Here is an 11,315-nt window from a genome sequence, read left to right on the forward strand (position 1 = left end):
GTTTTATGCACTGTGAATTTCTAAAACGATAAGTAAGGTTTGGTTCCTGCCTCTGAAGAACTCATAATCTTGTGTAGCAAACAGAAACTGGTACTGGTATTTACAAAACAATGCACATGAATTCCACAGGATAGCCATGAATCAAAGTCTGAGGCAGCCCCAAGAGCACATTACAACTGGAAAGAAGTCTCTACTGAGATCAAGACATGTGGGTATAGCAAGAGACAGATAGGGAGAGGGTAAAAGTAACCATTCAAATCCAAACCATTGAGCAACCCTGGGCAACTTGCTGCTGGAAGAGGCTTGGATGGTGGGAGAGGATGCTCTGAGGAGCCTAGCACAAGAGAAAGAGGAGTTTAAAGGACATAGGATAAACCTCCTCACTTTCCCACTTGTGCAAAATTATGTCACCAACTTTATTTAAGAGAGTCTATAGAGACAAGATGGCATGAGTGCATTGGCATTTAGATTAGCCTTCAACTTACCTTCATCGAGTATAAGATGTGTAATGCTTTAGGTAAGCTAGTTAGACTTTCTGAACCTCATTTTACTCATCTATAAAATGTTCATAAACTTCATTCATCCTCTGATTATTCTGATTCATGATTGAGATGTTTATGTTAAGCAAAAACAAAGCAAATAAAATAGTGGAGTTATTCTCCCATGAGGGACCATCACTTAATCTTTATGAAGTTTCTAAACTAAATTGGCAAAAACTCAAGTTGCAAAAAAGAGACTAACCATATTTTGTGCTCCAATGATTTATGAAGGTTATAAAGAATTCTAAAAATTTGGGGGAGGATAAAAATTCATCTGAATTAAAGAGAAAACATGAAAGTTTCATGATTACAATCAGCTATGTTATTCTCCCCGAAGAATCTTTACTTTATGTACCTTGTTAATGTAGTTGGAAGTGAGTCTCTTTCAACTTAGTTGCTGATACTTCTTTACATTGATGACTCTTATTCAGTTTTCTATGCATTTATATCTCAAATCTTACAAAGACTATAAAAGAAAAATTAATATTCATTAATATGATCTGGTGTTTAAAGATACAAAAAATTAATCAGGAGTGTGGATAGAAGAAAAGTTTGAAATATTCTATTATAAAATGTTCATTTTAGAAATATAGAAAATAAAGATACATAGAAAATTTCTAATTCCAACTTCCGAAAATGGATACTGATATTTTGAAGTGCAGAGCTTTCACATAATATACAAAATTATTTTATAAAGTCAAGATTATAGTATTTGACTCTTTCTTCTTAACTTTGTCATTAATATTTATCCATGTCATTTAATGGTTTTCTATATCTTGAATTTTAATAACTGTATAGTGAGCCAGCACATTAATACACTTACCCATACCTCTCTTGTTGAACCTTTAGGCTATTTTCTATATTTAATTAATATGAACAACAGGCTACAGTAGAGGGGAGATTGACAGAAATGAGGAACTGAAGGCTGGACTTGGTTCCAACTGTGAGTGGTTCTGATTGAATCATATCACTTCTGCAAGTTCCCGTTTCCTCATTTGGAACATTTTAGGTGAAGTAAATGAAGGTCCAAATCTTGTTAGAGCTAATGTACTGATACCGGCCCTTCCAGGACTACCGTACACTGAAGTGGGAAGGTCTCGGGTGGGGCCTTGCAATGGGCCATCTGGGCCATTGGAAGGTATCATGAGGACCTGTGCACTGTGGGCTGTTTGCAGAACCAAAACAGTAGGAAGTGAGCTGTGGCAGAAGCCTGGGAGAAGTAGCACAAAAGCAGCACACTATCTTTGATTGTGTCTACCCTTTCCCTGCTCGGAACTAAGAAGATGGACAGTACCTTGTCATCGCCTGGACTCCAAGCTTGCATTGGTCATTCAGAGGAGGATGCTCACAAGTGCAACTGGATATTTCACAATTACATTTTGCATATTTTCAACTTTACAACTAAGTTTTTTTTAAAAAAGAACCCTGTACTTTTAAAATGCACTTTGCTTTAAAAGTAATTCTTTTAAATTAAATTTGCTTTATCGAAGAGTTAATTATAATAAAAAGCAAAATTGAAAATTAAGGTTGAAAGAGGAAAAAGAGCATTGGATAGTAAAGATAAGCCTAACCAACAGACCCATCCATTCTTTCCCGTAACATGTATTTATTGGACAGCCTCTATGATCAAGTCCGGTTCCAGGGGATGAAAAGATACAGGGAGGGTACGAAACAGAAAAAAGCTCAGTTCTCAAGAACTTACATCCTAGTGCACAGAGAGAGATAATAAGACTTCATAAATAAATCATGGTGTTACAGTATTAGATGGGGAAAGGGAAGTCAGTGAAATACAAAAGGTGGAAAGAGGGGAGAACGTTGCTATCTTACATCAAGGGCACAGGAGTGACCACTCTGATAATGTGACATTTCAAGAGAGACCTGAAATACATAGAGGGTAAGCCACCTGGACCTCCAGGGGTAAGAGCATTCTCTGAAAGGTCAGCAGGAAGTGAATATCCTGAGGTAGGGAGGAGGGTACATGGTGTGTTCTGTGCCTCTGTGAGTAGGACAAACAGCAGAGAAAAGTAGTAAAAGGTGAATCCAGAGAGGCAGCAGGGCGGCAGGTCCTATTGGCCTCTGTTATGGATATGGTGTTTATTCTGAATCAGATGGAAGCAGGGCGTTTGGGCCAAGAAGTTATGTGGTATGACTTAGGCTTTAAAATGCTCTCTCCAGATGCTTTATTGAAAATAGATGTGGTGGGTGTTGAGGAGTGAGGTCAGGAGCGAGGGAAGCCCTGTGAAATGCTATTAGGTTAATTTAGAGAAATGCAGTGTTTCTGGTGCTAGGTTGAAATTATAGGAGAGTGAGACCCGGTGTGATTATTGGTGTATTTGGTAGCCAATAGGATTTTCTGATAGATTGAATATGGTGTACAAAATAAGAGAGGAATCAAAACAACAATGAGGCTTTGGACCTGAGCAACTGAATGACTGGAATTGCCTTTTTCCTGAAATGAGAGAGACTTTGAGAGCCTAAGGTTTGGGCAGAGAATAAGAATTTTAGGTTTGAATGTGGTTTGCTTGAGTTTAGAAACTCAAGCACTGAATTTCTACCTGCCTTTTATGGAGGATATTGAGTTAGATAATTGAGTCTGGAGTTCAAGCAACAGGTCTGAGTTAAAATGAGAATTTGGGGGTGAGTTATTATCACAGGATGAATTCCCTAAAAATCTTCACTCACCACATAAAAATATTTTTAATTTTACAAGAACATATGAAACAATTCAGTTAAGTCAGAAAATGATTAATAAGGATGTATACTTCTGTTCTTTGTGCAAAGAGTCTCCCTGATCATTACTTTTTAATTCAATCCATGCTGCTTAAAGGAAATCCCACACTTTAGGACATTGTCTTTTATTGCTTTAGATGATTTTTCTATCTTATTGAAAATATCATTCTAATGTTCTTCCTCTACACAGAGCAACTGTTGATGTATGTGAAACTTGTGCTAGAAAGGATGAACGTTTCACAAGTAATCATTGGATTTTAGACTTAGGATCTCATTTCATCCAGGACTGCATTACAAACTGTAATTACAAGTTCAAAGAGTAAAATGACATGCTGAAGATCAAACAACTGACATGCTAATTACTTACTTAATACAACAAACATTTATGAATACTATGTGCCGGGTGATGTTCTGAAGATTGGAGATAGAGTAGCCAACAATGAAGATTGTCACACGGAATTTGCAATCTCTAGAGGGAGCTCAAAAACAAACAGACGATGTACTTGATAATCATCATGAAGAAAAACAAATCAGAGTAAAAGTCGGGTAAACAATTCATTGTCCAAATTGGGATACTTTTAGAATAAAAGGAATTGAAAACTTGACGATGGGTCAGCAAACATAAGCTGGGATATCCTGGATAAATTTAAATGTAAATTCACCTAGACAAGTTGGATGGTTTGGGGGAAGGTGCTGACGATGGGAATTGGGTTTCTTTTATATAAAGTGGTCAGAAATAAGATGGTATGATGACATCTGTGGAGAGACCTGAGGACAGGCAAGGAAGAAGACCTGGCCTATTGGGGTAGGCCATAAGAGATGAAGGAAACAGTGAGAACAAGTCTCTATGGAGGGAGGGGTTTGGAACACCAAGGGGGTCAGGAACAAGGGGGAAAAGAGTAGTAGATGAGGGAGGATCCATGGAATATTTTAAGCTATTAAAATGATGTGATTTTGGTGTTTATTATGAGTAACAGAGGAAGTCATTTGTTGGTTACCAAATGAGTGACATTATCAAAATTTTCTTAGAATAATAATAGTGTAGCTGCCATGTTCAGCATAGATTTTGGTGGTGATTGGGAACTTGAAAGAAATAGCAATTACAATATCACCAGTACAAAACAAAATATTTTTTTAATTTTTAATTTTTATTAGTTCCAATTAGTTATACATGACAGCAGAATTAATTTTGGTTCACTGTACACAAATGGAGTACAACTTTTCATTTCTCTGGCTGTAGACAATGTAGAGTCACACCATTGGTGCAATTATACATGTACCTAGGGAAATGATGTCTGTCTCATTACACCATCTTTCATACCCCCATACCCACGCCCTTCCCCTCAGTTCCCTCTGCCCAATCCAGAGTTCCTCCATTCTCCCTTGTGCTGCCCTCCATTATGGATCAGCATCCACATATCAGAGAAAACATTTGGCCTTTGGTTTTTTAGGATTCACTTATTTCAATTAGCATTATATTCTCCAACTCCATCCATTTATCCTCAAATGCCATAATTTTATGCTCTTTTAATGCTGAGTAATATTCCATTATTGTGTATATATGTCACAGTTTCTTTATCCATTCAGCTATTGAAGGGCATCTAAGTTGGTTCCACAGTTTAGCTATTATAAATTGAGCTGCTATGAACATTGATGTGACTGCATCACTGTAGTATGCTGATTTTAAGTACTTTGGGTATAAACTGAGGAGTGAGATAGCTGGATTCAAAGGTGGGTCCATTCCAAGTTTTATGAGGAATCTCCATACTACTTTCCATAGTGGCTGCACCAATTTGCAGTCCCACCAGCGATGCATGAGTGTCCCTTTCCCCCACATCCTCACCAACACTTATTGTTGCTTGTATTCTTCTTTTTTTTTTTTTTCTTTTTCTTTTTTTGATGGTGCTGGGAATTGAACCAGGGCCTTGTGCATGCTAGACAATCAGTCTACCAACTGAGCTATATCCCCAGTCCCCTGTTTTCTTAATAATTACTATTCTGACTGGAGTGAGATAAAATCTTAGAGTAGTTTCAATTTGCATTTCTTTAATTACTGGAGATGTTGAACATTTTTTCATATATTTGTTGATCAATTGTGTTTCTTCTTCTTTGAAGTATCTGTTCAGTTCCTTAGCCCATTTATTGCTTGGGCTATTTGTTTTCTTGGTGTTTTTTGAGTTGTTTATGTATCCTGGAGATTAGTGCTCTATCTGAAAAATCTTAGTAATAAGTTTAACAAGGAGGTACAAAACTTCTAGCTAAGCATTTTATTGCCAAAACTACAGAAGACCTAAATAAATGAAATATGCCATATTTATAGAACACTCAGTATTATAGAAATTTCAATTTTCCTCAAATTTTAAACATTCAATGCATTTTCAATAAAAATTCAAGCAACTTTTTTTAAAATATAAAATGAAATCCAGGTACTCATGTTTGTATAGAAATACTAGCAACCTGGACAATTTTTAATTTTTTTTAAAAATTATATGAATTTGGAAGATTCTTAATTTAAGAATTACTATAAAACTACAATAATTGTTGACATGGAAAAGGAAAATAGATCAATTAATCAAAACAGGAAATCTAGAAATAGGTACCCATCATGAAATGTGATTAATTATTTTTATGGAGGCAGTAATGAATTTAAAGTGGATGAAAGAAATATGTGTTCAGTATGCTGTAACAGAAACACTGTATAACTATGGAAAACATGTGACTTGACCAATACCTCACTTTATACACCAAAATTAACGCAAGATGTGTAATCTTAAAAATTCAACTTAAAATTCTACTAGAAGAAAATAAAAGAGAGTATCTTCACATTCTTGAGGTATTCAAAGATTTCTTAGTACACAAAAATTAAACTTCACTAAATTATAAACTTCTTTTCAAAAATAGCCAAAGAAAATAACAAGGAGCTAGATGCTGTGGCACACACCTATAATTCACGTGACTCAGGAGGCTGAGGCAGGAGGATTGCAAGTTCAAAGCCAGCCTCAACAACTTATCAAGGCCCTGAGCAGCTTAGTGAGACCCTGTCTTAAAATAGAAAATAAAAAATGACTGGGATGTGACTCAGTGTTTAAGTGCCCCTGGTAAATAAAAGAAGGAGGAGGAGGAGGAGGAGGAGAACAAGGAGGAGGAGAAGAAGAAGAAGAGGAGAAGAAAGGAAAAGGAAATTGGATAAAATTGCTGCAATAAATTTAAACCACAAAGACTTGCATCTAGAATATGTAATGAGTTTCTATAATTCAAAAATAAAAAGGCAACGACCTAGTGAAAAGTGGTACAAAACTTAGCATTCACCAATAAGATGTAAATGAATGGTAAGCACTGCCATTGTGATAGTATATGTTAGAACCAATGAAATCTACTGTAAAACTATCACAGGGATGAAATTAAACATTAAGACTGGTACTAATATCCCAGGTTATTCTATGACAACCTGGTTGGACTGTGAACTACATTTTCCCTTTCTGATTTGGTCAGAAGAGGAACTTATATAAAATTTAAAGCATGTAAGTGAAGCAGTGGTCTTTATTCTTAGTAGTTTGTCAGTGTCATATCTAGGGTCAGAGAGGGCCAAGCATGTCCTTGGGGCTGCAGCACATCTTCATCATGCCATATGCCCACCGCCACTCCTGGTCTGGGGGCGTTGGTGACCAACTGTGGCTGTAGTTTGACCATCAGGTGCTTTCCTGTGGATCCACAAGGTGGTAAGTAGCTACAGAGTCACCAACCCTCATCCATCTCTCCATGAACTTCCTCCTCTTGGTCCTGCTGCTGGCTGAATGGACTTGGTTTCTTAAATTTCCCTAAAAGCACTCACTGACCTGTCTACTGGTCGACTACTTGTAAACTATTAGTAACTCTTTCTCTTTCCACCAACAACCCTTCCAGTTACTACATCTACTCTCACTTCTGTGAGATCTATTTCTGTTAATAAATAATACTCATGGTAGCCCTGCTTCCCTGACTGAGCCTTGATTATTATTGTTAACTGATACCTGATCTGCCTTTGGATCTGATTTATGTAGTTCTCAACTTTGAGACTGATATTATTATTATATGAAAATTTGGGGGGTCAAAATTAAGGATTCAAACAACACTACTCTATGTAAATTTATGATTGCACAAATGGTATGCCTTTATGACATGTACAAACAGAGAAACAACATGTATCCCATTTGTTTACAATAAAAATAAATAAATAAATAAAATACAAAAAATAAAAAAGAAGTATTTAAAAAAAATTAAGGATTGTTAAATTTTGCATGTGAGAATAATATAAACAATGTGTCTTCAAAGAGAATATTGCAAAAAGATCTCAAAACTTCCTATCCCTGTAACAATGCTCCTTTCCATGTGACTTATCAACTTCTGTCAATAAAGGTAGTCTATTTATTCACTTCTGAAATATGTATTTAGCCATGTGATTTCCCTCAGCTACTGAGACTTGAGTAAACATAACCCAGGCAGAGGTTTGAAAAGTGAAAGTGTATCGGAGTTTTTCTTGGTTTTGTAACCTAGCTACCATGTCGTAAGTCTCACTAGCTTCTCAGACCCCCAAGTCAAGTCATGCCCACCAGATTCTCAATTAACAATGAATTAACCATTAGATATACAAGTGAGGCATCACTAGGTTATCCCGCTTAGGTCAGTGTGACTTTTATGTCACTAAGTTATACAGCAGCTTGTTACACAGCAAAAACTAACCAATTCAAATAGCAACGTTGGGAAGGATGCCAAGCAACAGCAATGCATAGTGATGATGGAAAATGGCTTCAGCAAACTGTTTCAGTTAATTATGAAATTAAACATAGACCTACCTTTTTAAGATCCAGCAACTTCAGTCTTATGTATTTGTTTACCTAACAGAAATGATAACATATGCTTACACAAAGATAAGTGCAAGAACATTCACAGCAGCTATATTTGTGATATCAAAAATTGGAAATAGCTCAAATGTCCAGCAACCAGAGAATAAATAATTGCAATATATTCAGTAATCCCGTTTGAGAACAAAAGAAATAAACTTTGTAGATACATATACTCTGTAGATACATAACTGGATAAATCAAAAAAACATTAAATTCAGTTAGTGAAATAACATGAGAGTGTTTGCTATGTGTATTGCTAAGGTTCTCCTGAGAAAAAGAATCAATAGGATAAGATGGATGATGGATACATAGGTATTTATCATGGGAATTTGTTCATGTGATTATGGAATCCCAAAAATCCCATGATCTGGCATCTGCAAACCGGAGAACTAGGAAAGCTTATGATATAATTCAATCTGAGTTCAAAAGTCTGAGAACTGGCATAGAGGTGGTATTGTACTCATGTACTCCCAGAGTCCCCAGGCCTAACTAGGAGAGCTCCAATGCTTGTGGGCAGGATAGATGGCTGGCCCAGCTAAGAAAGAGAGAGAGAATTTATCCTTTCTCTGCCTTTTTGTTCTATCTATCCATGCCTCTATGAATTAGATGATGCGCACTCACCTTGGAGAAGGACATCTGCTTTACTCAGCAATTTGGATGCTAACCCCTTCTGGAAATATCCCTGAAGACCCACCCAGAAATAATGTTTTACCATCAGTCTGGGTACCTTTTATTCCAGTCAAGTTAACACATAAAATTAACCTTTGCACTTTATGTAATTGCTTTTTTTTTCTTCCAGTAGAAATATATAAGGGAAAAGAAAGCAAGGGGGTAGCAGAATGTACCAGGGTGTGATTAAAATGATAAGTCACAGTATCTCAGCTATGTGTGAAGAAAAATCCAGGACCTGAGGAACTGATGAGCAGTGAGTAAACTGGAGGTAAATTCTATAGAGTATTGGTCTTGGATGAGTCAAAATGAGCTAGAAAGAAAGGAAGTTTTGTTAGAGGGTTGAATGCTTGAAATTCTCACCTTATTTTTTGTATGAAGGACTATATTTTTTTCCTCTTCTTTCCCCAATATTTCTGCCATGATTTAAGTCCCAATAAAGTCTCAGTCAACTCCAGAGGTCTTTATGTGCAAAGTAGGGAAAGATACCACAATCTACCAAATAATCAACTATGGACCTCAGAAAAGTGCAATAGAATAATTTTCAGAACAGAAAAAATTATTAAAAGCAAAATTATCAAGAATGACAGTATAATTATTTTAATTAAAAAATTACGGGGCTGGGGAGATAGCTCAGTTGGTAGAGTGCTTGTCCTGCAAGCACAAGGCCCTGGGTTCGATCCCCAGCACCACAAAAAAAAAAAAAAAAAAAAAAAAAAAAAAAAAAAAATTACTTTCACTCTGAAATATCCTGAGACATTCATGATCACTTGATTTTGAAGAATAATCCTTACAGGTAAACAGGGCCAGAATGGTCAAGATTCTTTTATTCTGTTTTTGTTGTCGTTGTTGTTGTTCTGATACTGAGGGAGAATAAATTAGCAACTTAGAGTCATAGCTAGTGGTTTTCCCTCAAAGCCATCCCCTCAAACCACAATACCTAAGACAGTTCTGCTAACTCAAAGTGCAAATACAATTCCATTCAGATGACATTGGGAAACCTATCAATCCACAGAAATATGTTTACTTGTAATTCAACACCAGAATCTGAGATAAAATCCAACAATCTTAAAAGGTACAAACCAATGTAATTTTATATCACTGAATAATTCTGTCCAAAAATTGACAGATACACTCAGATGGGAAATTCAAAAACTTAACATGTAGAGATTCCTATGTATAGCTACGTGAATCTAAGAGTTTTCTTATTTTAATCTATCTTAAAAACATATCAGTGGCAACATAAAAGTCCAATGTTAAACTCACTTCTTGAAACTTCTGTTCTCATTTTATTAAAAGGTACATTCTTTATTGATACAAGTGTCTAAATAAAAGTCTTGTCTCCATGCTTAAGTTTAGGGAAAAGATAGCATTTCAATTTGTTATACTGAAGGTATTTGCAGATCTTTCACCTACTTTTTGTCTAGGACCCAGTGAAATACAAATTTGATTTTGGGAAGAAGATCCAGTCCACAGGCAATCTATTGAGTTGCTAAAATTACCCTGAGAAAGTTCTGATTGGGTAACAGACGTGGTTGTTCATACAGGTCACGTTCACTAACTTTCTGTTCACTCTGCCATCTGTAAATCTCAGCTTTTAACACAACTTAACATAACACTTATGCAAGATGAGCATTGTGAGTAGCCATTGCTGCACAGTGAACCAGCCAACCATTTTGCTATTCCCCATAGTTCTGGGTGTTGACAGGGATCACTTGGGTGCTTCTAGTCCTGCGGTGCTGCTGCGACTACAGCCATCTGGAGGTCCTGTGGGACTGAGACCTCAAAGGTACCTCACTCACTTGACTGTGCATTGACGCCAATGACAACAGCCACGCCGACCACACCACGCTGACCACATGGCCCCTCACAGCATGGCAGTTGGGTTTTGAGAGGCAGGCTTCCGGGAGTGAGAGCTCCAGAGGGCAAGAGAAAGAGCTGCCTGCCTGTCCGCTAAAATGTTGAGCCCAGAATTGACACAGTGGCCTTTTGGTCATAATCTATTGCTTCAGCAGCACAGAGTCAAACTAGATTCAAGCTGATGGAAACTAAATTCCACTCAAAGAAGAGAGTTATAAAGAAATCATGACCACTTTGAATTCACTGCTTTGAACTGGATTGTGCTCCTTCCTGCAAATTCATATGAAGTCCTACCCTCCCATGTGATGGTATTTGGAGATGTGGCTTTTGGGAGGCAACTAAGTTTAGATGACATCATGAGGATGGGGCCTTCCTGATAGGATTAATACCCTTGTGAGAAGAGACACCAGAATTTGAACTATGAGAAATACATTTCTGTGGCTTAACCTATGATGTTTTGTTATCCTGACCTGACTGATATAAGATTTCTTGTCAATAAGTACAAATTTCACAATATTTGTTTTGGTGAAAATGTTTTCTCCATCTTTCATTTTTTTCAGTGATAAGCCAGTTACATGATAAAGGATATCACAGTCACAACCAGATACCAGGAAATCTACATTCATGCTTTTAT

Source organism: Sciurus vulgaris (assembly GCF_902686455.1).
Source record: "Sciurus vulgaris genome assembly, chromosome: 7".
Taxonomy (NCBI): domain Eukaryota; kingdom Metazoa; phylum Chordata; class Mammalia; order Rodentia; family Sciuridae; genus Sciurus; species Sciurus vulgaris.